The sequence below is a fragment of the Triticum urartu genome, chromosome 7A (genome assembly GCF_056163025.1).
Source record: "Triticum urartu cultivar PI428250 chromosome 7A, HENAU_Tu73, whole genome shotgun sequence".
NCBI lineage: Eukaryota > Viridiplantae > Streptophyta > Magnoliopsida > Poales > Poaceae > Triticum > Triticum urartu.
Genome location: NC_141879.1, coordinates 455,387,371 through 455,394,433, shown reverse-complemented (window position 1 = coordinate 455,394,433; position 7,063 = coordinate 455,387,371). Strand labels below are relative to the sequence as shown.

The window sequence follows — 7,063 nt, the reverse complement described above, 5'->3', positions numbered from 1 at the left end:
ATGATGGGTGCATTTTGTGTGACGAAGATGGAGCATAGCCAAACTATATGATTTTGCAGGGATGAGATTTCTTTGGCCATGTTATTTTGAGAGGACATAATTGCTCGGTTGGTATGCTTGAAGTATTATTGTCTTAATGTCAAATGATAGACTATTGCTTTGAATAACTCGTGTCTTAATATTCATGCCATGATTAGTGTAATAGCCTGGATTTTGGCCTTTTTCTTTTTCTTTTGATTTATTTGGTTTTTGCTCTGTTTTTCTTTTTGGAGTGGTTCCATGGCCTTGCCACCTGGGAAATCCTCCTCATTCCCCCTCCCAAGTGGCTCATAATTCTCAAAACCTTGCCAATATCATGTCACTTAACTCCTTGACCAAACCCTAATTTCTTTTTCTCAGAAAAATTCCTTTTTCTATTAAAGGAATAACCCTATCTGCCCTAGGTTGTGAAGCAACCTATATTTCTGCTAATACAAAAATCCCCAAATAATTCTTATAAATTGTTTGGGTCATATATTCCTCAAATATGGAAAAATATTTCATTGTCCATGTTTCTCATCATGCTCAATAAATTCATTTCCTATTTTGTCCTAAATGGCACATTGTGAAGCAAGTGCTATTTATCGTTTCCCATTTGACCCCAAACTTTTTGGACATCTTTTAATGTCCAAATAATTGCCCTGTGCCAAAATTCAACTTTATTTGCATAGCCAAACTTCCTCAGTGATTTTTCAAAGTTCCTGTCTGAGGGAAGCCTTTGTGAAGGAAGTGCTAGCTAGGGTTATCCAAATGCGTTGCAATTTTGCACACTCCTTCATGTACTCATATTAGCACACCCCTCCAATTTTCAGCCTTATCCAATCATATATGTGAGCACAGGAACAAATCTTTGGTTCTGGCAATATTTTCAGATTGTGAAGCAAGTACATTTTATATTGCTTCATTTTGCCTGAAACTTTCCCGAGCATTCTCACGACCATAAAACCTCTCTACACCAAATTTGGGACCAATTCATTAAGAAACTATTCCTCTGGAATGTTTGCAAGTTTCTGGACATAGAGAATAGTTGCGAAGGAAGTACCATTTTGGTGAAACCAATTGGTATGAAATTTTTACATCATCTTACTATGTCCAAATCCCTAAGCCTTGCCAAATTTCAGCTCAAGTGGCTTCTCCATGTGAGTGAACCATCTTGATCTAGTTTCTGGACCGTTGGGATCAGTTGCAAAGCAAGTGTATTAATCCTTGGTCTAATTCTCCTCAAACTTAACAGGATTGTAGTTCTTCATTAGTTAATCATCGCAGACAACTCCATTGACCACAATCACTTCCCTGTTGATCACCAGTGCACGGTCAATTTTACTGCTGTAAACTTCAGACGCCAATTACCATTTAACCATAGAGCTTTTCATCGATCTACCATCGCAGTTGAAACCTCCCCTGGAAGAACTTACCACTAGACAACATGTTCCGGCCCATCGCCCCCGCTACATGCCGGTGCACACGGTGACCACGTTAATGGCATAACAGTGCGCGTGCTCTGCCGCCGTTGGCCGCGCCCAGGGTGTCTGCTAGCTCCGGGCCCTCTCCCTCTCGTCGTCTTCGCGCTCTTGAGCATGTCTAACAGTTTTACCGCGTCGTCGCCATCCTCCTGGAGCCATCTCCCCCTCCGTAAGCCCTCCTTCAACGCTCGTCGCCGCGCGCCCACGAGAAACCTGTAGCCGACCGTCTCTGTTCGCGCCAAGGCTTCTGATAACCACAAGTATAGGGGATCGCAACAGTTTTCGAGGGTAGAGTATTCAACCCAAATTTATTGATTCGACACTAGGGGAGCCAAAGAATATTCTCAAGTATTAGCAGCCGAGTTGTCAATTCAACCATACCTGGAAACTTAATATCTGCATCAAATTGTTTAGTAGGAAAGTAATATGATAGTAGTGGTAACGGTAGCAAAAGGTAATGATAACAAAAGTAATGTTTTTGGTATTTTGTAGTGATGATAGCAATAGCAACGGAAAAGTAAATAAGCGAAGAACAATATATGATAGCAATAGCAATAGCACACGGTGGCCGCGTTAATGGCATAACAGGTGCACGCGCTCTGCCGCCGTTGGCCACGCCCAGGGCGTCTTCTAGCTCCGGCCCCTCTCCCTCTCGTCGTCTTCGCGCTCTTGAGCATGTCTAACAGTTTTACCACGTCATCGCCGTCCTCCTGGAGCCATCTCCCCCTTCGTAAGCCCTCCGTCAGTGCTCGTCGCCGCGCGCCCACGAGAAACCTATAGCCGACCGTCTCTGTTCGCGCCATGGCTTCTTCCTTCTCGTGTCCTCGAGCGTAGCTTGTCTCCGTGACCTCTGCGCCTCGTCCGCTCCCCTTCGTCGCGATCGAGCGCCTCCCCGTGACTGCTGAGCCTCGCCAAAGCTTCGGTCGGACGCGAGCGGCGGCACCCGAGGCTGTGCCTTTGCCCCTCCTATATAAGGAAGCCCCGACCCCCTCCGAGCTCACCACCAGCCTCAAAACCCTCCTCTGGTCCTGCCCAGCCTCTCCAATGAGCCTCTGGACCTCTCCCCGACCCCCATGGCCATCATGGCCGCCGCGAAGCTTGGCTTAAATCGAGCTATCCAAGCCCTCCCCTCCCTCCTGAACTCACCAGAGGACCACCCGGACCCCATAGCAACTCTCCAGCCTCTCATTTTCCCGCCAGAGTGCCCTAGGCCACGACCCCAGGATTCGGCCGCCGCCGCATGCTCTGTCTTCACGAGGCGCCATCACTCCATCCCTCCACAGTGCCCGAAGCCTGCTCAGATGGACGCGGTGCTCCTCGCCGGTCTCTCCGGTGGCCTCGGCGCGTCCGGAGACTGTCGGAGCTGCCTGGGCCATCGCCGGCGTCGAGGCCCTCCTCTGTTCTGTCGTGCCCGGTCGGGAGGAGGAAGAAGGAGCCAGGAGGAGAGAGATGGATAAGGTCGGTCCCACCTATAATCCTCTAAGACACCCGGCCCCGCCTTGCCATGCTGGATAAATGGAGGCATATTCTTAGGGATACGTCTTCCCAGTTGGAAAGCGCATTTCGTTCTGTTTCGGCCTAAAATACGTTTCCTCTTTTCTGAAAGCGTATTTTCTCTCTGTTTCAGCCAGGAATTCGTTTTCCTCTCTGGAAAACGTATTTCCTGAGAAGGCGCTTTCTGTTTTTCCGGCTGAGGGCCTGTTTGTGAGGATTTTCTTACAAATAGGTCCCTGACAGAAAAACAACTATATCTTTTTGCTCACAACTCCAAATGAGGTGATTCCAAAGCCCACTTCTTAGTTTTGTCGAGTCCATTCTGTTGGTATCATTTTCACCATGTGTTAACATTCTGAAAATGCCCATTGTGCTCTTGCACTAAATCAGCCCCTCCGAGAGAGAACGTTTTCCGGTGATTCGTTCTTTGAGCTTCTCGCACTTTCTCCCGATGATTTCTTCCACCCCAGGAAAGCCACAACCACCATTTGCATGATAGCCATGCAATAGCTTTGGTTTTCAACTTGAATCTTTAATATCTATATGTTTGTTTTGCTACTGTTGTCGTTATTTCGGTTATGCTTATGGATCGATGAGTACCGTCATGCTATGTTTCTTGCACTCTGTTATCATGTTCTACCTGCTAGTATTACTTTCATATTGGTCGTGCTTGATATTCGTACATGTTGGGTTGGTCATGTTCTTTGGTGCATGACTAACGTCGGTTACTGAGTACCATTAATATGCATTGTTCCTTTGCTGTTAGTTGGTTAAGTGTTTACTCGGTGATGTTATTGATGTGTTCTTGTAGTATTTATTGTTGATGATAATGGTCATGTTATGAGTAGTGTTGTACTTGTGATATTCATGCTCGTCATTATGCCATGCTCAGTTGTATATGATTCATTGTTGATAGGGTGGATAGTTATGTTCTACCCTCATGCTTATGTTGATATCATGCTCATGCATTATATTTGCATCATGTTATTTTATGATGGCTCAGGATATTGCATTCAAGTTTAACCGGATTAAATTGAACTTGAACAACTATTGGCTGAGTCATGGTGCCACCATATCGAGCTGACCAGTGCAACCACGCTTACCTAATGGGAAGGTCCTAAATGGGTCTATTGTCATGCCTCTCGCCGGTGCCTCCAACGAGGGAAGGTTATGCGCGGGCGCTACCCTGATCAGGTAGGACGGCATAGGCCTTGTGTGCCCGTTGTTGAGTATGGATCCATTGTCCCCATTTGGGACCGTTATGTTTTGCCACGACGATGGCCGTTGGTGCCTTTCGTACGCACGGGGCCACCCATGACTTAGCCCAAAGGGGAGTTGGTCAGAGTGGACGGGAGGGTGTCATGGCAGTAGATCGTTTTTGTCGGAACGCCATTGGTCCACCCGAATGGGAGTGCGAGGCCATGCGTTCCGTGGTGTGGGTATAGTGTACTAACCTTTGCAGAGTGTATATTAAATCTATCGATAGCCGAGCCCACGGACAAGGGCCCAGTTCGTGTCAGTCACACTATGGGTCAACAGTATTAATAATAACTTGATTAATAACAACCCTGGTTCGATGATGAGATAAGTTGGTTAGGTGATCCGTGAATGATCACCGTTTGGTTACGAGGTAACCCGTTGAACCAAGAGTGGTTTCATTCGTGATCATGAGATGATCACCGGGGTATTGAGGATACCGAGTTGTTGGATATTCGTGATGTTGTGCGAGAATCATGGGTAAAGATCAAGCTCCTTGTGGTCATTTAATGATTACTACGGTATTGTTTATACCAAGCTTGATTTGATATTGAGATGATCATGTGATTTCCGAGGATAGTAAGTGATGCATGTGCTGGTTACAAAGTAACCCGAGCAGAATAAATGATATAATGTCATCATGTTGCATGCCAGTATCGTCAGATTTATATGTTCATGACATGCTCATATTGTTGTAGCTGTATCATGTTCATGTTGTTCATGCCATGTTATCCTGATGATCTCATGATAATTTTGGCTTAACATGTAATTGCCATGCTGTTGTTTGTCTTGAATGCTTCTAGTTATTGTGAGCTTGCAAGTACATTCAATGTACTGACCTGGTGTGTCATGCCAGTTTTCAGGTCATGCCGTGATTGCTTGATTACTTGTCGTGGTTTCCATTCGTGTGTAACACCCACAATGCGGCTATATCTCCCACGTGTCGGGGCATGACTTAGAGGCATAGCCGCATGGTAGGTTTGTTGCAAGAGGGGTAATCTTCACACAATCCCACGTACTGAATAAGAAAGGGATAAAGAGTTGGCTTACAATCGCCACTTCACACAAATACAAGTTAAACATACATAATCCAGAATACAATCAAGGTCCGACTACGGAACCAAAATATAAGAAGACAACCCCAAATGCTAGATCCCCGATCATCCCAACTGGGCTCCACTACTGATCAACAGGAAACAAAACAAAACAACGATCACGATCTTCATCGAGCTCCCACTTGAGCTTGGTTGCATCATCTGCACTGGTATCATCGGCACCTGCAACTATTTAGAAGTATCTGTGAGTCACGAGGACTCAACAATCTCACACCCGCGAGATCAAATCTATTTAAGCTTAAGGGTAGGAAACGGTAGTGAGGTGGAGCTGCAGCAAGCACTAGCATATATGGTGGCTAACATACGCAAAAGAGAGCGAGAAGAGAAGCAGCGCACGGTCGTGAAGCTAGAAATGATCAAGAAGTGATCCTGAAACTACTTACGCTCAAGCATAACACAAGAACCGTGTTCACTTCCCGGACTCCGCCGAGAAGAGACCATCACGCCTACACACGCGGTTGATGCATTTTAATTAAGTTAAGTTTCAAGTTCTCTACAACCGGACATTAACAAATTCCCATCTGCCACATAACCGTGGGCACGGCTTTCGAAAGTTCAAACCCTGCAGGGGTGTCCCAACTTAGCCCATCACAAGCTCTCACGGTCAACGAAGGATATTCCTTCTCCCAAGAAGACCCGATCAGACTCGGAATCCCGGTTACAAGACATTTCGACAATGGTAAAACAAGACCAGCAAGACCGCCCAACACGCCGACATCCAGATAGGAGCTGCACATATCTCGTTCTCAGGGCAACACCGGATGAACACTACATACAGCTAAAACCAGCCCTCAAGTTTCCCCAAGGTGGCGCCGCAAGTGGCTCTGTTTCGGACCAACACTTAGAGAAGCACTGGCCAGGGGGGGTTAAAATAAAGATGACCCTCGGGTTGGCCGACCCGAGGGAAGGGTAGGTGGTGGTGAGGCAAATGGTAAAACCAAGGTTGGGCCTTGCTGGAGGAGTTTTATTCAAAGCGAACTGTCAAGGGGTCCCCATAACACCCAACCGTGTAAGGAATGCAAAAATCAAGGAACATAACACCGGTATGACGGAAACTAGCGCGACAAGAGTGGAACAAAACACCAGGCATAAGGCCGAGCCTTCCACCCTTTACCAAGTATATAGATGCATTAATTAAATAAGAGATATTGTGATATCCCAACATATACATGTTCCAACATGGAACAAACTTCGGCTTCACCTGCAACTAGCAACGCTATAAGAGGGGCTGAGCAAAAGCGGTAACATAGCCAAACAACGGTTTGCTAGGAAAGGAGGGTTAGAGGCTTGACATGGCAATATGGGAGGCATGATATAGCAAGTGGTAGGTAGTGCGACATAGCAATAGAGCGAGCAACTAGCAAGAAAAGATAGAAGTGATTTCGAGGGTATGGTCATCTTGCCTGAGATCCCGCTAGGAAGAAGAACGAGTCCATGAAGAAGACAAACGAACGTAGTCGAACGAATCCTCACAACTCCGGAATGAAACCGAAGCTAACGCGAGAAGCAACCCGGAAATAAGCAAACAACATAGTAAACAACCATCACATAAGCATGGCACGATGCGCAAACAAGTATGATGCATGTCCGGTTTAAAGAGGCATGGCATGGCAAGGTGCACAAGAAAAACTACAAGTTAAGTGGAGCTCAATATGCAACGAGTTGCATATTGACGAAACACCACACGACTTATTT

General features: G+C 46.3%; 1 long non-coding RNA gene across 1 annotated transcript; it reads left to right on the top strand.

Moving 5' to 3' along the window:
- The first annotated feature begins 1,454 nt into the window (after positions 1-1,454).
- On the top strand, positions 1,455-5,059 carry LOC125525806 (uncharacterized). Its single transcript, XR_007291423.2, has 2 exons — positions 1,455-2,960; positions 3,130-5,059. It is a non-coding gene; the product is annotated as an uncharacterized LOC125525806 (long non-coding RNA).
- Positions 5,060-7,063: the final 2,004 nt, after the last annotated feature.